The sequence below is a fragment of the Malaclemys terrapin genome, chromosome 1 (assembly GCF_027887155.1).
Source record: "Malaclemys terrapin pileata isolate rMalTer1 chromosome 1, rMalTer1.hap1, whole genome shotgun sequence".
In the NCBI taxonomy this organism is placed as follows: domain Eukaryota; kingdom Metazoa; phylum Chordata; order Testudines; family Emydidae; genus Malaclemys; species Malaclemys terrapin.
The window spans coordinates 194,056,333-194,082,065 of NC_071505.1; the positions used below are offsets into that span (position 1 = coordinate 194,056,333).

Consider the following 25,733-nt stretch of genomic DNA (forward strand, 5'->3'; position numbering starts at 1 on the left):
GATTTCCCCGCTGACCTAGTGGCAAACCACTCTGCCATGGTTAGGGCCCTGGGCTGGGATGCAGTGGAGTCGTGTGGGCCTGCCACCACCTGCGTTTGTTGGCAGTCCACCAGAGCCAGGACCCCGACTGCTTGCTGCCCCGCCGTGTTTGAGGGCCTGGGCGAATAGACTGGTTACAACACTGTCCTGAGTCCAGGCTTGAGCTTTCTGACTTTGCTGCCCACCCTATAGGGCCTGGGCTAATAGATCCCTTATTTGCTCTGTCCTGAATACCAGCAGCCATGGCTGCCTAACTGCTTGCTAGCTTTCCCTGCTGGAGGCCCGGGGCTTGTGGACACTCCTGCTCTACCCTGACTGTAGGCTAGAGCCCTCTAACTGTTTGATGCCCAGTCCAGTTGGAGGACTGGGGCCCCTAGACCCAGTACTGGATTACCCTGCCCAGTGGCAGAGAACCTGATGCTAATTCACCCCTGAATTGTGCTCTTTCAGAGTGTAATGAGGGAGCGTGGCCTCCCTCCCAGATGGATGGAGGGACCACCGCGAATGCCTTACAGGCACCCAATATTAAGGCATGCAAAATTTGCGAGCACTCTGAAAATATGGTTTCATGAGACTTGTCCAAAGTCACACAGGCACAGCTAGTAACAGAAATCAGCTCTCTCAATATCCTGGGCAGTTCCTTTACCACAAGACCACCATTGATCCTGTTAACCATGGAATACAGTTATTATCTATCCACATACTGGTATTTGTGAACTTAACCCTGTACCAGAAGTACTTCTCCAGCCCATTTGCATATATGCAGATTCTCGACTGGAATGTGACATGAAAAAAAAGATTGTTTTCTAGACAGCAAATACCTCTTGCCTCAATCAGGAAACCAGCTATTTTAAAATCTGGGATCCATGTAGAATATATAGCCAAATATTTTGCCCTTTCTTGTGCAACAGTGAGTAGGACATTTTAAAATGTTCCAGCCATTACTTATGAGATAATAGCACTTGAAGGCCTACGTGGGACTGACACTTCATTGTGCTGGGTGGTGTACAAACAGAAAACAGACAGTCTCTACTCTGCAGTACTTACAGAGCTAAAAGATGCAGACAGACGAAGGGTAGTGGATAAGGGTATACAAATACAAGCAAATGAATATGGTGAAGAATGGGTGTAGCTTTGTTACATGTGTTACTGCTTTTCGTTAGGGATAGAGGTAAGGAGTAATGGAGCTGGAGAAGGAAAGAAGGGGAAGAGGAACAGTCATGACTCTGCCTAACCCTGATCAGCTATCAGCATATCAGCAGGCAGGGCTGCGTAGACATCATGGTACAGAGCCTATAAAACTGGTAGGTGTGCATATCTTTTAGCTCATACTCTTTAATGTGCTCTCTACTTTCTCCTATTTCCTATTGGAGACAAGTACATTTCCAAATGTGGAGCTGTCCATTGGAGACATTTCTAATGCTCCCATCACTTAAGTGTGCAGTTGACATTTCCAAACCAAATTCCACATAGGAAACTGAGGGATTTTAATCCTGCTTCTAGGGCAAATCTCAATGCAATTTCAACTATGCATTTGCTAATGATGTTTCCTTAATTTGACGGAGAAGTGTAGTGTCCCTGACATTTCAGGGCATGACTTCTCAGACTGGTTCTTCTCTCACTGAGCTAATTAAACTAATGTCCAGTATTAAAGAGTGGTAAGTGCCTACTTCCCTTTCTGTGCTCCCTCTCTCATCAGAAGTGTTTTACAAATGAGGGAGCCTACGTGCTTTTCAGTTTCTATCATGACAATTTGCCCATCTCTCCTGGGGGGGAAAAACAGGCGCTTAGAAAAAATTACACTTGTGGCAAAAAAGCTTTTATTCAACTCTTCTCAGAAAGAGACTGCGCATTAGAATGTGCATTTTAAAATGTTACACATCCATTAAACTGAGCCCTGTGGTGGACTATATGGAGGCTCCCCCCCAAAAAAATTACATGGCTTGTAAAAGCGATTTCTAAAGGGTTCAAAGGAACATGAGAAAGAGGAGGAAAAAATCCGATAAACACAAGAAAAATGGAGGGTATGAGAGGAGAATTTGGAGGTGGAGGAGGACAAGCCAGTTACTTACAAAATGATTTTCCATCTTCATCAGGTTTGCAAACCTATGTCTGCACTAGCACTTTTGTTGGTAAAACTGGTGCCTGCTGCCAGGCGGCCAGGGCTGGGGCTCAGTGCCCGCAGCCAGAACCCAGAGCTGGGGACAGGAACTGCATGGCCAGAGCCAGGGATGGGAGCCCACTGCTGTGCAGACGGAGCTGTGGGTTAGCGTCTGGGGCCAATGCCCGCCGCTGCACGGCCAGAGCCCGGAGCTGGGTGCTGTGTGGCTGGATCCAGGAGCCAGTGTCTGCTGTTGTGTGGCTGGCGCCAGTGCTCGCTGCGTGCCGCCAGGGCCAGGGCCAGGCACCTGGAGCCAGCTCCCACCCTCACATGGCCGGAGCCCGGGAACAGAGCTGTGGGTCAGCGCCTGCTGCCATTCAGCTGGGGCAGAGGATCAGCACCAGGGGCTAGGGCCACGTTGCTGGAGACCGGGGCCAGTGCCTGTCACCGCACGGCCGGATCTGGGGGCCAGAGGCCGACTGAAGCTCCGCGGCTGGAGCTGGGGGTCAGCATCTGCTGCCCTGTGGCCAGAGCCTGGGACTGGAGCCGGGAGCCAGCGCCTGCTGCCACACAGCTGGAACCAGGGCCGGAGGTTGAAGCCCGACAGCTAGAGGCCAGGGCCATGTGGCTGGAGCCTAGGGTTGCCAACTTTCTACTAGCACAAAACCAAACACCTTTGCCTGGGCCCTGCCCTGCCCCTCATCCGAGGCCCCACCCAGGCCCCGCCCCATCTCAGAAGTGCCCCCGCCCCCATTGCTGGCTCTCTCCACCCTCACTCACTTGCTCATTTTCACTGGGCTGGCTCAGGGGGTTGGGGTGCAGGAGAGGGTGAGGGCTCTGGCTGGAGGTGCTGGCTCTAGGGAGGGATGAGAAATGAGGCGTTAAGGATGCAGGAGGGGGCTCCAGGATGAGGCAGTGGGTTGGGATGTGGGAAGGGGTGAGGGCTCTGGCTAGGGTCCGGGCTCTGGGGTGGAGTCAGAGATGAGAGGTTTGGTGTGTAGGAGGGGGCTCTGGGCTGGGGGTGGATCCGAGGGGTTCAAAGTATGGGAGGGGCCTCTGGGCTGAAGGAGGGGGGGTGGGAGAGAGTATGTGCTCTGGGCTCGGGCTGTGGGTTCCAGGATGGGGCTAGATATGAGGGGTTCAGGGTATGGGAGGGAGCTCTGGGCTGGGGCAGGGGGTTGGGGTATATGTGTGGAGGTGAGGGCTCCAGCTGGAGGTGCGGACTCTGGTGTGGGGCCAGGGGTGAGGGGGTTGGGGTGCAGGAGTGAACTTCAGGCTGGGGCAAAGGGTTGGGGTGTAGGAAGGTGAAGGGTCTGGCTAGGGGTCTGGGCTCTGGGTGGGCCCAGGGATGAGGGATTTGGGGTGCAGGAGGGTGCTCTGGGCTGGGGGGTGGAGCCGAGAGGGTCAGAGTATGGGAGGGGGTTCAGGGCTGAGGCAGAGGGTTGGGATGTGGGCTTACCTTGGGCGGCTCCCGGTCAGTGGTGCAGCGAATCTAAGGCAGGCTCCCTGCCTGTCCTAGCACAGCGCTGCGTCCCGGAAGCAGCCAGCAAGTGCGGCCCCTAGGCGGGGGGGCCAGGAGGCTCCGCGCGGTTCTCTCACCCAGAAGCACCAGCCCCCCAGCTCCCATTGGCCACGGTTCCTGGCCAATGGGAGTGCGGAGCCAGTGCTTGGGGCGGAGGCAGAACGTGGAGCCCTGTGGCCCCCCTACTTGGAGCCAGACCTGCTGGGCGCTTCCAGGGTGCAGTGCAGTGCCAGGACAGGCAGGAACTAGCTTACCTTAGTCCTGCAGCACCACCGACCGGGCTTTGCTGACCGGCGCCACCAGGGTCCCTTTTCGACTAGGTGTTCTGGTAAAAACCGAACACCTGGCAACCCTACTGGAGCTGGGGTGTGTGTGTGTCAGTACCTGCTGCCCCACAGTTGGAACCCAGGGCCGCATGCCCAGCTTCCTGAAGTCCCACTGCTGGAGTCTGCCACCCAACCCCCTGCCCTCCACAACGTGGGTCAAGAACTCACCTGGCTCCTGCAGCATTGTGTCGCACCTCTCTCCCGAGGCGGTACAGGGTGATGCATCCAGGAGCCACAAGGAGGGAGGGGCCGATGCTTTGCTCCTCCCATCACCACCCAGGAGGATGTCATGGCTGCATGAAAAGCCCCTGGTGGCTGCATGAGGCCACAGTGGCCGCATTTGAGAAACGTTGCTTTAGATGACATGACTGAAATGTGAACAAACTTTTGAAAACGTACTATAAATAGCAGTTCTTAGGGCAGCTCGTCTCCCTTCAGTGCCCTTTAATGGATAAGAAGAGCAGGACTACACTTCAAACAGCAGCCACAGGAAAAGCAATTATGAGACTGTGCTGCTATCAGCATTAGTAACTCCTGTTAGCATGAATACACGTGCATATCAATAGCCGAATACAATTTTAAGATTTTTAAACAGTACAGGCCCGGAAGAGGTATAAACAATTTGACATTCAGGGCCTGATCTAGCAAATCCTTAACATCAAGCCTATTGCAAAAAAAGTGGGACTAATTATGGTAGCAAATGCATCACTGTATTTGGCATTAAGTGTTTGCAGTGTTAGGACCTTAATTATTATAATCCTGATACTTGTAAATTAGGGGTTTTTTAGGGATAAAACTTAAACAAAGGTTTCTCTTTTCTAGATTGTGACTCAGACTAGATGCCCACATAGGAGCGTTGGAAAGGCCACTTAGGTCCTTATGGATCTACAACATGGGTTTTCAAACTTCATTGCACCGCAACCCCCTTCTGGCAACAAAATTACTACATGACCCCAGGAGAAGGGACTGAAGCCAGAACCCACCTGAGCCCCCCACCCCGAGTGTGTGTGTGTGTGTGTGTGGGGAACGAAAGCCAAAGTCTGCACCCCACGGCTCAAGGCAGGGAGGCCAAAGCTCAAGGCCTTCAGTCTCAGGTGGGAGGCCTGTAACCTGCGCCCCTCTACCCCGAGTCCCAGCCAGTCTAACGCCAGCTCTGGCGACCCCATTAAAAAGGGGTTGCGACCCACAGTTTGGGGTCTCAACCCACAGTTTGAGAACTGGTGCTCTCCTGGGACTATGGGTTTGGACATGTTGGGTTTCTCTCCTGCATAGGCCTTGGCTACACTCAGGACACTGTGAAGCGCGAGTGTAGTCGCGCTGCCAGCGCTGCGAGAGCTCTCTCAGCTCTACCTGTCCGAGGGGAGTAGCTTGCAGTGCTGCGAGTGAGCGTGCAGCGCTGCAGGCTTTGATTACACTGGCGCTTTACAGCGCTGTACTCGCTTCTCTCAGGGGGGTGTTTTTTCACACCCCTGAGTGCAGCAAGTTGCAGCGCTGTTCAGTGCCAGTGTAGCCAAGGCCTTAGCCGCTCTGTGGAGAATAGCTAAGATCAGCAGGGTGAGGGAAGGGAGTAATTTGCTTCCAACCTGAAGGAGATTTTTTTTGTAATACGTGAGCTAAAAATGATCAGCCATATCTGAGTGGAAGCAGAGTGGGGAAAAATACGCTTTCCTTATTAAAAAAATCTTGCTTTATCTTTGTGTCACTCATACACATCTGCCTCATTCATGGGGAAACTGGGTACAGTTTTCAAAAGCATCTAAAAGTATGTCTCCCCTGGAGCTGTAATTCCCAGCTCGAGGAGACATACCTGCACTCACTCTGATCAAGCATGTTAAAAATCGAGTGTAGCTGTAGCAGTGTGAGTGGTGGGAAGGGGTAACAGCTTTGAGTAGGTGCCCAGCCTCTTGGAAGGGCTCATACTCAGGGCAGCTAGCTCCTTCTGTTGCACTCTCGCTCCATCAGAGCTAGCAAGGGTATGGCTCCTCAAACTGGAATTTACGCCTAAAGATCAAAGTGTAGACAGGGAGTTAGGAGGCTAAGTTCCATTTTCAAAAGTGACTTAGATACTGGGGCCCTGCCCTTCGCTGATATTTCTGCATGTAATTCCCATGGAAATGAATGGGAGTTAGGTGTCTCCTGAGCATCTGGGCCTTGGGGGCCTAGGTATCATTGCAAGTCAATGGTATTTACGCTTCTGCGGGTCAGATTTATAAAGATATTTATGCACCTAAAGGTGCAAGTAGGTAACCAATGGGATTTTCACATAATCTGAACACCTAACTTGCAGTAGTTTCAGTGAGAGTTGGACACAGCCATTTTGAAAGCTCTACCAGGTGCCTATCTGCATCTGTAGGCAGCTAAATATCCAGGGGGCTGGAACAATGTATATAGTGGGGGTGCTGAGAGCCATTAACCCAAACTGTAACCCTGTATATGATGGAAACCACTTCAAACCAGGGGATGGGGCAGCACCCCTAGTTCTAGCACCTATCTGAACACCTTTAAGAATCTGGCCTCAAGTGCCTGAGTCACTTCTGGAAATGTCTGGAGTGACTTAGGTACTTTTGAAAATTTTATCCACTATCTGGTTTAGTGGGTGGGCAAATCGAGATGAATGTTACAAAAGACGAGGGATGCTGGCAGAGGGCTCTCCATACAGGCAGTTCTTTTTCGGAATGCTGTCCCTCACCCCAATGTCAGAAACAGACTAAATTTTTTGACCTTCCTGGCATGCTGCAAAGCTCATCTGTTTGAGCTGGCATTGCAGTGCCATAACGAGGGCGAGGCGAGTGAGGCACTTGCCTCGGGCACTCAGAGCCGAGGGGCGCAAGTGTCCCTGCTGGACCGAAAGCTGTGGCTCTCCCGGCTGCTGCTGCCTCTATGGCAACCAGAGACACTGGCCGGCAGAGGGCTGAGGGCGAGCAGCCGGCTGCTGCAAGTCAGGAAGGGGAGGGGGGAGAACAAAGGCACATAGGTGCTTCTCAGACGCAGCCCTCCCCTCCCCTGGCACCCACCTGGAGGAGATGCTGAGGGGGCTTCCGGTAGGAGACAGGATCATTGGCAGTGGACCTCACTCACCTGAGCAGCTGCTGGGGCTTTGGTGAGTGTTTGACTCTGTGAACCGCCACCTCCCGCCCAGCTATCACTCCTGCAAACTGGGCAAGGGGCAGCCCCATCCCCCACCCCCAGTGAGGCTATGGCGAGAGGCAGAAGAGGAGGAAGGAAGCCAGATATGGCAGTCCCTCCCCCCAGCACCCACCACCCCCTCCCAGAGCCCACACCCCCTCTCCGGCCCCCAAACTCTGTCCCAGAGCCTGCACCCCAGACTCCATCCCAGAGCCCAACCTCTCAACCGTCCTACATCCCAATCCCCTGTCCCAACCCAGGGCCTGCACCCCAGACCTCTTCCCCCCACCCAAACTCCCTCACAGAGCCTTAGGTAGGTGGGGGACAGAGTTTTTGGGGGGGCGGTCTCTGAGTGTTCTGGGCACCACCAAAATTTCTACAAACCTACTGCCCCTGATACTTGGATGGGGGGTGAGGAGGTGAGTCAGTGGATGGAGGGGGGCATCCATTTTCAGTATTTTAATTTTTGGTACTGCATTGATTGACTGGTGTGTGCTTAATATAGTGACCCCCTGGGTCTTTGAATGAGGCTTTATACTTGGCGGGGGGGCAAGCAGCGAGTTGGGGGTGAGCGGGTGGGCGAGCGGGTGGGCAAGCGGTGGGTGGGCAAAGTGGCGAGCAGTGAGCCAGCAGGGGTTCTAAGCCAGCATGTGGGTTTCTGGCAGGGGAGGGAGAACGTGAAAGGAGGCGAGTGGTGGGTGGGCGACTGACTTGGAGGGACGCTAGGGGGTGAAGAGGGTTGTGATGGTGGGGCCGAGTGGGGAGGGGGTGGGTCCTATTTTACTGCTGTGATCTGGTCACCCTGTGCGTGCTGTTTCTTCCCTCCCCACCCCAAACCTTCCTTTTTGGCTGTGACGTTATTGACATAACATGGGACCGTATAGAACATGGGTGTAACCAAAGTCCTGTAGTGGCACCAAATCTTGTATAAAGGGGGTCAAATGGGGTGTCTAAGACAAGGTTATGGTTTGCTGGTTATGATTATGCTCTGTTTATGTGTGTATCATTTTTGTAGTTGAAGTTATGAAGGTTGGCTCTATACTGTCTGTATTTCAAACTTATGCTATGCTTCTGGGTGACATCCCAGACAAGTTGGTGTTAGCTCTGCCTAGCCTGCTCGGTGGCCTATTAAGGACCATCAGCTATACAACTGACCCATGGAGAGAAGGCAAATATGCCTTGCAACTCAGCAAAGTATGCAGAGACTTGCCCATGTGACTCCAGACTCCATTTTGCTGTAATATTCCACAGTGAGAACAAAGAGGTGTTCTTACACCTGGAAAAGACTATAAAAGGCTGATGCCTCATTTCCATCTTGTCTTCAATCCTGCTTCTTACCTCTGGAGGGACTTTGCTACAAACTGAAGCTCTGAACAAAGGACTGAATGACCCATCCCAGCTGGGGATTTACTCCAGAGACATGATTTGAACCTGCAGTTTATTCCATCGCTGCTGCAAGCCTGAACCAAGAACTTTGCCATTACTGTATGTAATTGATTCCATTTAACCAATTCTAGCTCTCATCTGTATATATTTTCCTTTTATGAATAAACCTTTAGATTTTGGATTCTAAAGGATTGGCAACGGCGTGATTTGTGGGTAAGATCTGGTTTCTATATTGGCCTGGGTCTGGGGCTTGGTCCTTTGGGATTGGGAGAACCCTTTTTCTTTTACTGGGGTATTGGTTTTCATAACCATTTGTCCCCATAATGAGTGGCACTGGTGGTGATATTGGGAAACTGGAGTGTCTAAGGGAATTGCTTGTGTGACTTGTGGTTAGCCAGTGGGGTGAGACCAAAGTCCTCTTTGTCTGGCTGGTTTGGTTTGCCTTAGAGGTGGAAAACCCCCAGCCTTGGGCTGTGTGGAGGAAAAAGTTTGCTAGGGCCTAAACTTTAGTTGGCTTGGGCCTGAACTTTGGTTCAGACCTGAACATTAGTTAAGTCTATTGTAGGTGAAAGGTTTTTAGAGGCAGAATAGAGGAAAAGTACAAAAGCAGAACTATCTAGAATTATAAGGCCTATGATTCATAGTGCTGCATTGACGGTTTTGGGGAAGTCTGGAAATCGCAGTAGGATAGACTGTGAAAAACAGGAAAGCTTGCTAAGCTATATTCCTTTTATGGAGAGTGTATTCCAAATATGGCAATAATGCTGATAAGAAAGTATGTATTATATAATTGTGGTTTTATGCTATATAAGCTGTGAAAAATTTTGTAATCAGGGGGATTGCTAGTTTACTGGTACCCCCCATGCATGCATGAAAATAAAAAGGCCTCAGGCGATTCTGATCCAAACACAACGCATGGTCATTTTTCCACAACAGCTGTAACTGCCCTGTTTTAAGCAATTTATCCTGAATTGATACTCTCAGTTGGGTCGTCACAGTGGCATAGCCGTGCTAGGATCCACAGAACTGGGTCAATTAAGCTTTGGGTCAGAACCCCACGCTATCCAAATTTGAATTTTGGGATTGAGAGTTTGGTTGGTTAAAGAGCAGTTGCAATGGGTGAGCAAAGAGCATATGAGGGCTTTGACAAAAAAGCCCTGAAAGATTTGTGTTCAGAAAAGGGGATAAGGTTTAGAAAGAAAGCTACAAATTAAGAACTGAGAAATCTGTTAATGGCCAGTAATCAGAAGGCAGGAACACAGCCCTAACCTGATGCTATAGAAGCTGCAGAAGCAATTGGAATGCAAAAGGCAGCAAGTAAACTGCAACTTGAGCATGAACAAAAACTGGCAGAAATTTGATTGCAGGAACTAGAAGCTAAGGCAAAAGTGGAAAGACTTCAGCTCCAAGTCAAAAACACAAGGGAAGAACAGCAGAAACTGTATCCTCTTAAAAGTCCAGGTTCTAACAATGTTAGTATGTTGTTGTCTGGGTGTAACCAAATGTACCCCAACACTGCCAGCTTTTATGTAAATGCTGTTACTGTGTGTTCAGTAGAGGGTGCCAATGCTATGTATGGGAGTGGTAATGAAAAATTCCTAGAGTGTGTAAAAGTCAATGGTAAAAGCTGTTTAGGGCAAATTATGGCTTCTAACATCACTCTTGTTAAAGCAGATCTTGTCAAAGAGGAAGATTACTTACCAAATCAGAGTGTGAATGTTGTAATCCTCTATGAGTTTACTGTAAGTGTGCCTTTAGCCAGAATCCACCCTGAATGGAATGGTGCTAAGCATGAAGTTATAGCTGGTGTAAGGAAGTTATTGCCTAAGGATCTTTTGATTGGGGAAAATGTTAAAGCTTTGTTCAGTCCAGGTAGCCAGTCACAGGACAAGAATGATCTTAAACCTGTGTCTATTGTGGGCAATGATTTGGCTGGGGAGGGTTTCTCCAAAGGTTTGTCTGAGGAGAAGAGCTGTTTGTCTGTAAATGAAGTTTCTGAATGTCTGTCTAATGTCTCAGAAGTAAATCTGGAGTTAGATCAAGAGCAGAAAGATCTCATTGGTCAGGAAAATGTTTCTCGGGAGCAGATTAAAGTGGATGGTCAGGTGAAAGCCCTAACTGAGGAAGGAAAGGGTAGATTTTGGATGGGTGATGGATTGTTGGCTAGTGCAGCTTGTAAAAGTGAACCTGAAAAGGGTAACTGATTTGCTGGAAGTAGCTCAGGGCAGTGAGAAGAGCAGCCGTTTATCTGTTGGGAGTGGCAATGTGCCTGGTAAGGAAAGTCTGGATGAGCCTAGGCAGCCTTGTGAGCTGATGGCTTTATCTAGTCAGCAGTTTGGGAAGGCCAGGAGAGTGGAAGATGGGTTTGTTTCTGCGGGGCGGGCGGCTCTGGGGGGGATTGTTTCCGCGGGGCCGGGTGGCGCTGGGTGTGGGTGTGTGTTTCGGGGGGGGAGGCTGGGCAGCACGGGGGGGGGACGGGACCGCGCAATTTTTGCCTCGGGTGCAAATATAGCTAGTTTCCACCTCTAAGGCATTGGCTGAGGTGGGGTATTTGTCTCATGGGACAGTATGGTGGAGGTGTGAAGCTGCACTAATCACACCAGTGGTGATTTCTCGAGGTATGGTAGAGTGGAAAGAAGCAGCGCTGCCGTTGGGGCTAATTTATGCTTTGCAGCTGCTACATTGTGTTTTTAAGTGTTTGTCAAGGGCTCTGAGAGCTTTGGACAGACTCCCTTTGGAATGGAATTTCCTTCCAACCAACAGCTAAATAAATCAATTAAGTTGTCCAGGTGTCCTTTTCTACTGAGGCAATCCAGGATGGTAGCTGGTCTCTGTGACTTCTGCACTCCTCCTCTGGCTTCAGACAGTTAGAAACATACTTGTTCATAAACGTACACGTTTGATACTTTTATGCAGTTAATTAGGCTTATTGGCTGAGAGGATAAGACTTTTTTTTTTTTTAAACCTCAACTTTTCTACTATGATATCAGAGGCAGAGCAACAGAGGTGTTTGGAAAAGTGAAGAAAAGTAAAAAATGAGAGCTAGTAAAAAATCTGAATTTGTGTACCATGTGAAATTATGATATTTCAAACAAATATTTCATTAAATATTGAAATATTGATTTTTTTTCCATGGAAGTTCCAAAAAACTTTGTGGATATATTGAAATGCAATGTTTTAACATTCCTGAATCAAAATGTTTCAGTTCATTTCAGGTAAATTTGACATTAATCTGTGTTTATCTGAGCTACTGCCGTGCCTTATGGGAATTGTAGTTCAGGTGCCTCAAACATCCATTCTTTCTTATGGACAGCGTCTCCTCCTGGATTATATCTCCTGTGATCACGTGACTCCCGTGATGCATTGCATTGATTCAACCAGATAGGAGATCATGGTGAGCATAGGAAATGTAGGAAAAGCCAGGGAGCCCAGCCCATAGCAGAGAATGGGAGCATGATGCACCCAAACTACAACTCCCATGAGGCACCATGATAGCTCAGAAAACAGATTAATGTCAAACTGACCAGAAAGGTTTTGATTTAACAAACTGAAAGGGGAGCAGTGGGGGTAAAAAACCTAACTGGCTTCAAGACTGAGCTCGATAAGTTTATGGAGGGGATGGTATGACAAGACTGCCTCCAATGGCATGTAGCTGATCTGCAACTACGAGCAGCCAATATCTCCAATGGCAGGTGATGGGACACTAGATGGGGAGGGCTCTGAGTTACTACAGAGAATTCTTTCCCAGGTGTCTGGCAAGTGGGTCTTGCCCACATGCTCAGGGTCCAACTGATCCTCATATTAGTGGTCAGGAAGGAATTTTCCCTCAGGTCAGATTGGCAGAGACTCTAGGGTTTTTCACCTTCCTCTGCAGCATGGGGCACGAGTCACTTGCTGGTTTAAACTAGTGTAGATGATGGATTTTCTGTAACTGGAAGTCTTTAAACCATGATTTGAGGACTTCAGTAACTCAGCCAGAGGCTAGGGGTCTATTACAGGAGTGGGTGGGTGAGGTTCTGTGTCCTGCAATGTGCAGGAGGTCAGACTAGATGATCATGATGGTCCCTTCTGGCCGTAAAGTTTGTGAGAAATATTTTGATATAGGTCACCCTGACCTACTATTTAGATTTTGTTTAGGTTTTCCCAATGTAAAATCAGGAAAATTGAAATTTTTCCCAGGGAAAATTTTGATTTTGCAGAAACTGTATTTTCTATCAGAAACATTTTAAAGGGGAAATTTTCTGACTATCTTTTTTGAAAAATATACTTCAAAGTAAAGGCTAATTTCTGTTCTACTTTACTCTGATGTAAATGCAATAAACCTCAACAAATCCCTGGGGGTAACTCTGGAGTTACTAATAATCACAATAAGTGCTAGTGCTCACACTGGAATGATCTGATAGTTCATCCTAGGCAATGTCACTGAGCAGGCCTTAGTAATGGCAGTCAGTATCATCACCCTCAGGTCAGATTTATGTGCAGTTTGTTCCTGGATCCACATCATAGGCATTTACTTAATTCTCTTCGCAGTGCTTGTTAATGATTAATAAAGGAATATGCACATTGATTTTGGAATCTAACCTTATCTTATCACAACTACATTGTCACTGCAAAGCACAGCCATGAAAAGCAGGGAACAGAAACTACACTGAAACAGTTTCTTTAAGATCGTCCAGCAGACTGGCAAAGAGAAATCAACACTTTTGAGAGTCATTCAGTGTGTATGTGTGTATGAGGTGTTATGTGCATCCAGGTGCCACTGATAGTAGATTTTTGTTCATGTGAGAATATCTGAGAATTTATCCAAGACTTTTAAAAGACAATCTTCACAGCGAAGGTAAGAAAACATCATCTGTATTTATTAGTTTAAAATGGATTAATGATTTTATAATTTATTTTTATAAATAAATCAAATAATTTAATCAGAATCAATCTAAATTGGAGTTAGTTTTAAAAATATTTCCTGGGGTTAGAAATGGCATTTGAAAAAGGCTTTCGATTTTCCAACTGTGTTACCAATTAACTGCTAAGTATTCTGGCATAAGGAATTGGGTCTGAAATACAGCTTTAAAAAAACACTAACACTGGGAACAGTGAGTGTGGTAACATGTTGCTCTTGTATTCACTTTTCAGCTGTAACTTAGGTCCTGAGCCTGCAATGAGTGCTGCTTGGGTGTGTCATCATGTCCACAGAAGTTAGTAATGCCACTTAATGCACTACCGGAAGGCACTCAAATACTATGGTGATGAGTGTGGCACAACAACCTTTATAGAATAAAACAGAACAGAACACGCAGAGCCCCACTGACTTCAGTAAGGCTCTTGTGAGCACATGGGTCCTCCCATATAGGGCTCAGTGCAGGATCAGAGCCTTAGTGTTCATTGTAACAACAAAGAGTCTGGTGGCACCTTAAAGACTAACAGATTTATTTGGGCATAAGCTTTCGTGAGTAAAAACCTCACTTCTTCGGATGCATAGAGTGAAAGCTACAGATGCAGGCATTATATACAGACACATGGAGAGCAGGGAGTTACTTCACAAGTGGCGAACCAGTGTTGACAAGGCCAATTCAATCAGGGTGGATGTAGTCCACTCCCAATAATAGATGAGGAGGTGTCAATTCCAGGAGAGGAAAAGCTGCTTCTGTAGTGAGCCAGCCACTCCCAATCCCTATTCAAGCCCAGATTAATGGTGTTGAATTTGCAAATGAATTTTAGTTCTGCTGTTTCTCTTTGAAGTCTGTTTCTGAAGTTTTTTTGTTCAATGACAGTGACTTTTAAATCTGTGATAGAATGACCAGGAAGATTGAAGTGTTCACTTACTGGCTTGTGTATGTTACCATTCCTGATGTCCGATTTGTGTCCATTTATTCTTTTGCGGAGGGACTGTCCGGTTTGGCCAATGTACATGGCAGAGGGGCATTGCTGGCACATGATGGCATATATGACATTAGTGGATGTGCAGGTGAATGAGCCCCTGATGGTGTGGCTGATGTGGTTGGGTCCTCTGATGCTGTTGCCAGAGTAGATATGGGGACAGAGTAGGCAACGAGGTTTGCTACAGGGATAGGTTCCTGGGTTGGTGTTTCTGTGGTGTGGTGTGTAGTTGCTGGTGAGTATTTGCTTCAGGTTGGGGGGTTGTCTGTAAGCAAGGACTGGCCTGCCTCCCAAGGTCTGTGAGAGTGAGGGATCATTTTCCAGGATAGGTTGTAGGTCGTGGATAATGCGCTGGAGAGGTTTTAGCTGGGGGCTGTATGTGATGGCCAGTGGTGTTCTGTTATTGTCGTTGTTGGGCCTGTCCTGTAGTAGGTGATTTCTGGGTACCCGTCTTGCTCTGTCAATCTGTTTCCTCACTTCCCCAGGTGGGTATTGTAGTTTTACGAATGCTTGATAAAGATCTTGTAGGTGTTTGTCTCTGTCTGAGGGGTTGGAGCAAATTCGGTTGTATCTTAGGGCTTGGCTGTAGACAATGGATCGTATGATGTGTCTTGGATGGAAGCTGGAGGCATGTAGGTACGTATAGCGGTCAGTAGGTTTCCGGTATAGGGTGGTGTTTATGTGACCATCACTTATTTGTACTGTAGTGTCCAGGAAGTGGATCTCTTGTGTGGACTGGTCCAGGCTGAGGTTGATGGTGGGGTGGAAATTGTTGAAGTCCAGGTGGAATTCTTCAAGGGCCTCCTTTCCGTGGGTCCATATGATGAAGATGTCATCAATGTAGCGCAAGTAGAGGAGGGGCACTAGGGGACGAGAGCTGAGGAAGCGTTGTTCTAAGTCAGCCATAAAAATGTTGGCATACTGTGGGGCCATGCGGGTACCCATAGCAGTGCCACTGACTTGAAGGTATAAGTTGTCCCCAAATCTGAAGTGGTTGTGGGTGAGGACAAAGTCACAAAGCTCAGCCACCAGGCTTGCTGTGGCCTCATCAGGGATACTGTTCCTGACAGCTTGTAGTCCATCCTCATGTGGAATATTGGTATACAGTGCTTCTACATCCATGGTGGCCAGGATGGTGTTTTCAGGAAGAACGTCAATGCACTGTAGTTTCCTCAGGAAGTCGGTGGTGTCTCGAAGATAGCTGGGAGTGCTGGTAGCATAGGGTCTGAGGAGAGTGTCCAAATAGCCAGATAATCCTGCTGTCAGAGTACCAATGCCTGAGATGATGGGGCGTCCAGGGTTTCCGGGTTTATGGATCTTGGGTAGCAGATAGAATACCCCTGGTCGGGGTTCTGGGGGTGTGTCCATGTAGATTTGTTCCTGTACTGTAGCTGGGAGTTTCTTGAGCAGATGGTGTAGTTTCTTTTGGTATTCCTCAGTAGGATCAGAGGATAGTGGCCTGTAGAATGTGGTCTTGGAGAGTTGCCTGGCAGCCTCCTGTTCATAATCTGACCTGTTCATTATGACTACAGCACCTCCTTTGTCAGCCCCTTCGATGATAATGTCAGAGTTGTTTCTGAGGCTGTGGATGGCATTGCGTTCTGTACGGCTGAGGTTATGGGACAAGTGATGTTGTTTGTCCACAATTTCAGCCTGTGCACGTCTGCGGAAACACTCTATGTAGAGGTCCAGTCTGTCATTTCGACCATCAGGAGGAGTCCACGCAGAGTTCCTCTTCTTGTAGTGTTGGTAGGAAGGTTCCTGTGGGTCAGTGTTCATTGTGTAACCTCTCTTTACATGTGTTCAGTCTTTATTCATGGAGCAACTAAGAAGCTCCTAGAATACCAAAAGCTAACCTTATGTTACACTCAGTTGCTAGTATGGAGCTTGAGCTAAGCTTTAAACTCCATGTTTATTTTCAATTCATACTCATTTGTGTGTGTCAGCCTTGATTCTCCATTGTTCTGCACCACATGGGGTCATTTACCTCAGTACATGGTGGGTGCAAAGTGGGTGTAAAATGCTGCCAGAATGGAATAAGCACATTTTACACCCAGTCAGCACTGGTGTAAACAACTACACAAATTTCACAGCATTGGAGACTCAGGCCCCACATGAATGTAGGGGGCCAGATCCTGCTCCTATTTATTTAAAAGTGTTCATCTTTGACATTGAGTTTAATAGGTGCAGGAGCAGGCACAGGATCTGCCAGTACAAGAGATTTAAAGCAAAATTTAGCCTTAACGACTATGCAATATTAAGGTTATACAAGTAGCTGGTTGATAGTTTTCCAGCTATTTGGTATGCTGGCTGAAAATGCTGTTTTATCAAAATTGAACAGGAGTACTTGTGGCACCTTAGAGACTAACAAGTTTATTAGAGCATAAGCTTTCGTGGGCTAAAACCCACTTCACTCTATATGCATCCGAAGAAGTGGGTTGTAGTCCACGAAAGCTTATGCTCTAATAAATTTGTTAGTCTCTAAGGTGCCACAAGTACTCCTGTTCTTTTTGAGGATACAGACTAACACGGCTGCTACCCTGAAACCTATCAAAATTGAGACTTTCTGTGGGAATGTATTAATTTCATCGACATTTCATATAGAAAAAAAATGAAATGAAGCATTTGAATAATGGCAAAACATTTTGTTCACCCTTATCAGAACAGAACATCTTGATTTTTAATTTCAAAATGATTTTTCATTTCAATATTTTATATTTTATATTCTATTATAAATGGCAATAGAATAGAAAATTTTTAAAAAGTCAAAACTGTAATGAAACACTTTGATTTTATTGAAACAAAATAGTTTGATTGACCAGAAATGAATTTTCATTTTTGAAAATTTAATTAATCAGGAAATTATAATTTTGTTTCTATTCCAATTCAGAAGGAAAACAAAATCTGAAATCATGGAATTTTCTCTAGTTGCAAGGGTACAACAGAAAGTGCAAGTTAATAACTTTGATTTACTTCCTGGCCTGGAGAGTTACCTCTATTATTTCTATTAATACTGGAGCTAATTACATGCAAATATTGCCAGATTTTGTGTGGTGAGAATAAATGCTGCAAAAGAAAGAGAAAAGTTCCATTTTATTAGGAATTGGATCCTGTCTTTTTCAGCTGCTTAATAACGGACTTTTCACCACACAAAATGTGAGAACGAGCTAGCCTTTAAATTACAATTAAACGAACTGAAAAGGTGTTTCTGTTGTTTGTTTGTTTATTTATTTCACCTGCCAGGACCCGATTTCAGGGTTCTAGCTATTTTGCAAGAGGTAACCACAGCACAAATAGTTCCAGTGGGGGAGGGAGCCACATACATCCTGCAGATTCCTTTAAGGGTCTTGATCCTAGGAAGTGCTACAAATTCAACTGAGGCAGAAATTTGCCTTTTCCACACAGCTATAATCACTAAATCCCTATTTGTTATTAATACAGTCCCTTAAATACAGGCTCTTACTGTAACATAGCAAGGTACTGGATTTGTTCAAGAGAAATAAAATGGTCATGCCAGCTTTTTTCCCCATGTAGTATTGCTTTTAAAAGCAAGGAGAAATAAACCATTTTTATAGGGAACCCACAATGTCACTGCTGTGCTATTAATTTGTACAGGTTCCAGAGTAAGGATCTGGGTGTCACAAAGCAAGGTCTATTTAAAGGCAACAGAAGTTTGTTCCAGGGAGTAAAGGTTGTGGCCACAAAATAGTGTCCTTTCATTCTCATCCTCTTCCTGAATGCATGAGTTTAATTCCCTAAAGTGAAAAGTGTGCAAGCCACGACATACAGTAACTCCTCGCTTAACGTTGTAGTTATGTTCCTGAAAAATGCGACTTTAAGTGAAATGATGTTAACCGAATCCAATTTCCCCATAAGAATTAATGTAAATAGGGGGGATTAGGTTCCAGGGAAAAATTTTTTTGCCAGACAAAAAGCATTATATACATTTTAAACAAGTAATTTAATACAGGTACTGTACTATAGTTAGGAGGTGCCCCTGCCTTACCCCACACAGGCACAGCCCACTGGCACTGGAGACAATGAGGCAGGCAAGGAGGCTGAAGGTGCTGTAGGCTAGGAGAAGCACGTTGCGCAGCTGCAGCTTCCCCTACTCTGCAAGCACCAGGGGCGGGGGCTCAACCCTCAGCCCACCCACTCCCCCTCTTCCCCCAAGCCCCCATCCTTAACCTGCCTCTTCTTTCCCCCCACCTCCTCCCCCTTTACTTCTCACACTGCATCCTCCCTCCTCCCCGCTCCCTCCCTTCTAAATGCTGCAAGCCAGCTGATTGCCTGGGGCAGGACAGGGCCGGCTCTAGGATTTTTGCTGCCCCAAGCAAAAAATTTTTTGGCTGCCCTCCCACCCCAGCCCTGGGCTCCCCCCGCACCCCCCCTGCTGCCCCAGCCCTGGGCTCTCCCCTCCACCCACACCCCCGTCCCCCCAGAGCTGGGCTCTCCCCTCCACCCGCACCCCCTGCCGCCCCAGCGCTGGGCTCTCCACCCCACCTGCACCCCCTGCTGCCCCAGCCCTGGGCTCCCCCCACCAGTGCTGACTCCGCCTGCTCCCCCCTCGCCTCCAGCCGGTTCGACGCTGGCAGGGTCAGAGTAAGCAGCGGGGCTCCCGGGCCGCGCCTCAGCTCAGGGTCCCTCCAGCCAGGGCTCCCACCTCCAGGACTGGCCGGGACCCGGAACGGCAGAGCCGGGGGACTACCCAGCAGGGGGCTGAGGAGCCGGGGCAGGGCAGCCCCAGAGGGAGCGGAGCCCCGGAGAGCCGGACGCGGGTCCTGCACGGCAGCGCCCCGGGCACCGGTCCCCACTATGGCCCTGCTGCTGCTGGCTGCCCTGCCGCAGTCCCTGGGTGGCTCAGCCCACTTCACCCAGCCCCAGTTGCGGTGCTGGGGGGCGGCCGCCCTGTGGCACCCGCAGGCGGCTCCGTGCGCCTGAGTGTCCCGCGCTCGGAGCCTGCCCGGCCATAAGGTGCGGGCGCTGCTTCCCAACGTGAACCACGGCGCCCCCCATGCAGGATGCGCTGCTGCTGCCAGGGCCGGCTCTAGGCTTTTGCGGCCCCAAGTGCAAAAAGAAAGAAAGGAGAGGAAAAAAAAAAAAGGCTGTCTGGAATGCCGCCCCTGAAAATGTACCACCCCAAGCAGGTGCTTGGTTTGCTGGTGCCTGGGGCCGGCCCTGGGCAGGAGACAGGGGAGGGAGGGGGAAACCTGCACGCCAAGTCCTCGCTCCTCCCCCCTGCCTCCTGCCTGGGGCAATCATCTGGCTTGTGGCATTTGGGAGACAGGGGAGGAAGGGGGAGCCTGCGTGCCGAGTCCTTGCTCCTCTCCCCTCCCTCCTGCCTCCAAAATGCCGCAAGCCTGATGATTGCCACGGGCAGGAGGTGGGGGAGGTGAGGGAAGGCGCTGATCCCTGGGGTCTGCTGGTGGGCGGGAGGCGCTGTGGGGTGGGGGTGGGGGGCGGGCAGGGCGTAGGGAGGCTGCCAGCTGTGGAGAAAGCTGGCAGCCAAACAACAAAAGAGTGGAGCATTGCACAACTTTAAATGAGCACATTCCCTAATTGATCAGCAACGTAACAACGAAATAACGTTAACCAGGACGACTTAAAGTGAGGAGTTACTGTACACCTTATAAATGTTAGGGTTACAATAAAACAAACTACAACTATTAGGAAACTAGGATTGAGCAGCATCTCTACTTGGAGCTGGGGTGTGATTCCCAGCTTAAGTAGATATACTTGCACTAGCTCTCATTGAACTAGTGCACTAAAAATAGTAGTGTAGCCGTGGTAACGTGGGCAACAGCAAGTAGTGGCATGGGCTAGCTGCCCTGCGTACATACTCACGGGGTCTGGACAGGTTTATGCTCAGGTGGATAGCCTGTGCCACTGCACCTACGCTACTATTTTAGTAGGTTAGCTTGATGAGAGCTAGCATAAGTATGTCTCTGTGAGTTGAGCCTCACAGACTCACATGGAGATGTGACCCGGGAAATGCAGTGCTAAGGTTGTACTCTCACACAGGACAATCCATACAACCTTAACTCTGCCCTCTTTGGGATGCCAGCAGAAGTTTGCTTTTGGGAGTGGGGCTATTTGTCTTTTCTGACCAGAGTAAAGTGCAGAAAAATTAAATTAGGACATACCCTAATGTACGGATAGCCTCTTTTATTGTGACTGCACAAATGGAAACCAGGAAACGCAGCTCAATGTGTCCTGTTGTCTCTGTCAGTCAGCAGCTAGTAGTCTCAGGATCAATGGTACCACACAGAGCGTACTGAGAGTCTTGTTGAACTGTGTGAATAAAGATTCTGAGTAGGAGCTGTATTGCGCACAGAGAAAATAGCAATTTTTTGTAGGGGGAAGTAAAGTACCGTGATGTATTCCCAGTTCCTCTTGGTTCTCTGCAGGGATAGAGATAGGGTTGTGTAGCTGCCTTGTGTGCCAAGTGTCACCTTATCTGCACAGATGCAAATATCAGCTATATTGTAGCCCTGTCACAGCTGGGAATATAAGAAATGTAGATGATATTGTAACTGCAGGGAAATAAAACTATTAATATATAACTGACAGGTGAATGGGATTTGTGTGCAGCTGTATTGGGCAGTAATAAGACTAATATCAGTGCTTTCGAAAATCATGTTTTAACCAATATTCATTGTATTTTGCATGGTCAGTAATTCTCTGGAAACAGAACCAATATGCATAGGTTAGGAAGCCGCAGATTTTTATTTGGTAAATGTCAATAAATGTTGATTACACACAAACCAAAGAAAAATAATATTTCCATTGGTAATAAGCAAAATTTACCAATAGGCAAGTAAGAAAAATGCTGCTTGAGAACTTATTAGAGTTTGGTTTCAGGATCTTTACTTTGTATATTTTGACAGCCGATACTGACAATCTGTGTAGTAAGCAACAGAGGGTCCTGTGGCACCTTTGAGACTAACAGAAGTACTGGGAGCATAAGCTTTCGTGGGTAAGAACCTCACTTCTTCAGATGCAAGTAATGGAAATCTCCTGAGGCAGGTATATATCAGTGTGGAGATAACGAGGTTAGTTCAATCAGGGAGGGTGAGGTGCTCTGCTAGCAGTTGAGGTGTGAACACCAAGGGAGGAGAAACTGCTTCTGTAGTTGGATAGCCATTCACAGTCTTTGTTTAATCCTGATCTGATGGTGTCAAATTTGCAAATGAACTGGAGCTCAGCAGTTTCTCTTTGGAGTCTGGTCCTGAAGTTTTTTTGCTGTAAGATGGCAACCTTTACATCTGCTATTGTGTGGCCAGGGAGGTTGAAGTGTTCTCCTACAGGTTTTTGTATATTGCCATTCCTGATATCTGACTTGTGTCCATTTATCCTCTTGCATAGTGACTGTCCAGTTTGGCCAATGTACATAGCAGAGGGGCATTGCTGGCATATGATGGCATATATAACATTGGTGGACGTGCAGGTGAATGAGCCGGTGATGTTGTAGCTGATCTGGTTAGGTCCAGTGATGGTGTTGCTGGTGTAGATATGTGGGCAGAGTTGGCATCGAGGTTTGTTGCATGGGTTGGTTCCTGAGTTAGAGTTGTTATGGTGCGGTGCGTGGTTGCTGGTGAGAATATGCTTAAGGTTGGCAGGTTGTCTGTGAGTGAGGACTGGCCTGCCTCCCAAGGTGTAAATCTGTGTAGTAACGGTTATAAAGCTTTAACTTTTTGAATCTCAATGTCTACTGTCATTAAATAGTTATTGTCTGCCCCTTCCTGTTGTTACTCCCCCCATAATTTCCCAGAACTCTGAAAATTTACATTTAAATTTGTGCAACTGTGAAAATTTAAATTGATACAAATAAAAATGCTTAAAAATAAACATTGATATTAGCCATGAAAATTACAAAACCAAACCCAAAACTCAAATTCTGCCAAGCCTTGTTGTGAGGAAATAAAATGGTCTTGAAACCAGTGTGGATTCTAGCAGAGGACACGCAATGGCACAAAGCCCACACAGAAGGGGTTTCAGAGGAGCACTATTCCCACAAAACCCACTATGCTGGGGGTCCCAGAGCCAGCCAGAATAGCTTTAAAAGTGTGTGGTGCTGGCCAGAGCGGAAATGTACTGAGGGAGCCTGGAGCTGTACTGATTAAACACATCCCATGGGTAGCCTCAGGCATGAATCAAACCCCATCCAATTACTTTAGAGAGGACAGTTACATGAGTGACCATAGAGTTCTTTAGTCTGCCAGAACACTAGTAGCAGCAAGGACGATGTACTCTGAGTACACATTTGATTGCAGACAACTCAGAATTATTTCTCCCAGCTGCCCATGATCCATTTTCATTATATTAAAGGGTCTCCCTGACACCTTTAATCTTCTCAACAGGGACAAATGTTTAAATGCTAGAGCGTTATAAAAACCAGCAGCAATACATTACTGATTTCCTCAACAATTCTATGTTGTGTAGCTTCCTTATAACTATCCAATAATAATTGCATGCCTTTTTGTCCTAGGTTTCAGGAGAAAATGCTCCAATGGATAACTTCCAGAAATTTATCCCAGTCACTTTTATCCTATTTGCCTCACTAACAGGTAGGACACTTTTAATTCATGAAATGACTCATAATGGACACCATTTATAAACTAATTTCAAAGCACTGTAAATATCTATTACAGGCAGCATCAAATGTATGTTTCAAATAGTGAATGAATTTATTAAATCTTCTTAGAAGGGATTGCTTTACATTTCAAGCCTGAAAATGCATCATGAATTTGGCTGGACCACAGTATGAAGGTGTTAGAAAGGGATACAGTGGGGAGGAGGGAAGATGGAGAAGGTGTAGAGGAGTCAGGGAAGCAGATGCAAGGAAGCTCGTGGCAGAGGGAAGGCATTAGTTCCTCAGAAAGCAGAATGTTCCCCCTCCATGCCCTCTCCAGAGGTTGAGGGAATTCAGCTCCTCATAGAGTTCCCCCTCCTCCTGCCTCTGCACTGTCTGGGGGAAATGACACATCAGGCAGCAGAATTTCAGTTGGGAGCAACAAGGGGAGCTGTATCTGTCTAAGGGATTTATGAGGCTCTAGGCCTTTCCACCAGCAGGTGAAGCAGCACTAATAGCTGAGGGGCGAAGAAGAATTGTCCAAACTGGGAATCTCCTAGCTACCTCTACTGGATTATTTTCTACAGGATGATATTGTCCCTGCTGGTTCTCCCTAGGGGACTGAGAGGGAAAGAGGCAGACCTTGCTACTTCAAACTCTCCCTCCACTCCAGGGGAAATAGGAAACCCTGAATCAAGGAGAAAGAGAATGGCCCTGTCAAGTCCCTCTGCCCTCCGAGCTTTCCGTAGTGGGGTGTATGTCGGTGGAGAGATGATAAGGAGCACATGGGTTGTTCCCACAGTACCACATTTACATGCTCACACTCACTTTGTTTGGCAACTTCTTGGGGACATAGACACCTTTCATGCACATTTATTCCCTTATCATCTCTATGTCCTGTCTCTCACACAAGACACTATGGTGTCATTTCACCACGTCACCCTCTATGACAGGGATTGGCAACTTTTGGCATGTGGCCCGCCAGCGTAAGCACCCTGGTGGGCTGGGACAGTTTACCTGCCGCATCTGCAGGTTTGGCTGATCGCGGCTCCCACTGGCCGTGGTTTGCCGCTCCAGGCCAATGGGGGCAGCAGGAAGTGGCGGCCAGCATATCTCTGGTCTCTCAGCTCCGCTTGCAGCTCCATCCTGGGAGCCCAGTTGCCCCACAGGTTTCTGGGCTACCGGCAGGGAGTGGCCTGTGGGGGGGGGGGGCACCTGGGCTTCTTGCTTTGGCTCCCAGTGGGGAGCAGGGTCCAGCTGCCTGGCTTTCTTATCAATTTTATGGCTCCTGCCATGAAATTGACAAGATAGCCAACAGCTGATGTAAGTAACCCAGTGTCTACACAGACACTGCGTTACCGTAACTACACTGACATAAGCTTTACATCTCTTGTGAGGTGGAGGTATGATGTTGGTGTAGTACGGCACTTACATCGGTGGGAGGAAGGCTGTAGTGTAGACACTGACATAATTAGATCGATGTAAGTGTAGACCAGCCCTTAGTATTTCAGCCATGTAAGGAGGTAGTTGAGTTTTGTGGTTCAGGCTGTGAAGGTCCTTTAGACTGAGCCAGTGAGAAACACTAAAAATTCCCTTTTACATTTAGAATGTGGGAGAAGTGCTTTAGGTGAGACTCCTATTGCAGAATAAGATCCTGTTTAAAGTATTCAGAAACTTTCAGAGGTTCTACATAAGATCAAGCAATTGGTTAAAAAAACAACAACGACGACCCAACAAAACCCCCACACAGAATATACGATTGAACTGCCACACTTGGAGAAGAAGTTCATAGGTGTGTGTGTACTTCCTGCATGAAGAAAAAGCAGAACCTTTTTGTCAGCAGCAAGAGCTGCAGGAGGAGAACTGCATTTGTACTTTTGTCCAATAATACTGCTCTACAGCCAAAATGCTTCTGAAATAAATGATGTCAAACTTTACTAATTCTGGGTCACTGAGAACGAAAATGATGCTTAAAATTGTTGATTGGCTCTAGTTTTCAAGATATGCTATTGGGTCAGTATATACGACCCTTGACTTGGGAATGGCGGAGGATAAGTGAGTTATAAAGGGAAGGGATCTCAATTTAAACCAGAAATGACAAAAATACATCTTTGACTGGATCTATGAATAAATCTATGACTGGGTTTGGACAGTACTTGCTTTTTAGGCAAAATAATGAATGATGCAATCTGAAGCTGGTATTGCGTCATACATGATATGAATTGCATCATGTTATTCCTAGAAGTCATGGATGATGCAATCATAACGAAGCTTACATTACTCTGCTGAACAAATTGCCCTATATCAGCTCTAGAAATCATACAGTGTCGTGCTCTCTTATTTGTCAGTGTTTGATTTTGCAAAGGGACACATTTCTGTTTAGCCAAAGTGAGCAGAGATGCCTCGTACTTGTGTGAAGAGGACAGATAACTTCTGCTATGTTTGTGGTGAAGTGACTTTTGCATCACAAAAGCGCAGTATAACCACTATGGTTAAGAAAGCCTACCACCTTTATTTTGGCTGCAAAATTGGAGATCAGGACAAGAGGTGGGCCCCATACATATGCTGCAACACTTGTGCAACAAATCTTCGCCAGTGATTGAACAGGAAAAGGTAATCTATGCCTTTTGCAGTGCCAATGGTTTGGAGAGAGCCAACACATCATACCAGCAATTGTTACTTCTGCATGGTGCCTCCAGTTGGGAAAGGTGTGTCAAAGAAGAAAAAGTGGACTCTGCATTATCCAAACATTCCATCAGCTATACGCCCAGTACACCGCGGAGA

At 47.4% G+C, this 25,733-nt stretch overlaps 1 protein-coding gene across 6 annotated transcripts in view; it reads left to right on the forward strand.

Annotated features, from left to right (window-relative positions):
• The first annotated feature begins 13,113 nt into the window (after positions 1-13,113).
• LOC128848989 (beta-1,3-galactosyltransferase 5-like) overlaps positions 13,114-25,733 on the forward strand; it is a 41,337-nt gene continuing 28,717 nt past the window's right edge. For all 6 annotated transcript variants that reach the window (XR_008447147.1, XM_054049320.1, XM_054049311.1 and 3 more), the window contains exons 1-2: positions 13,114-13,337; positions 22,866-22,944. The gene's annotated coding sequence lies outside the window, so the exon portion shown is untranslated. The remainder of the gene's footprint in view (positions 13,338-22,865; positions 22,945-25,733) is intronic.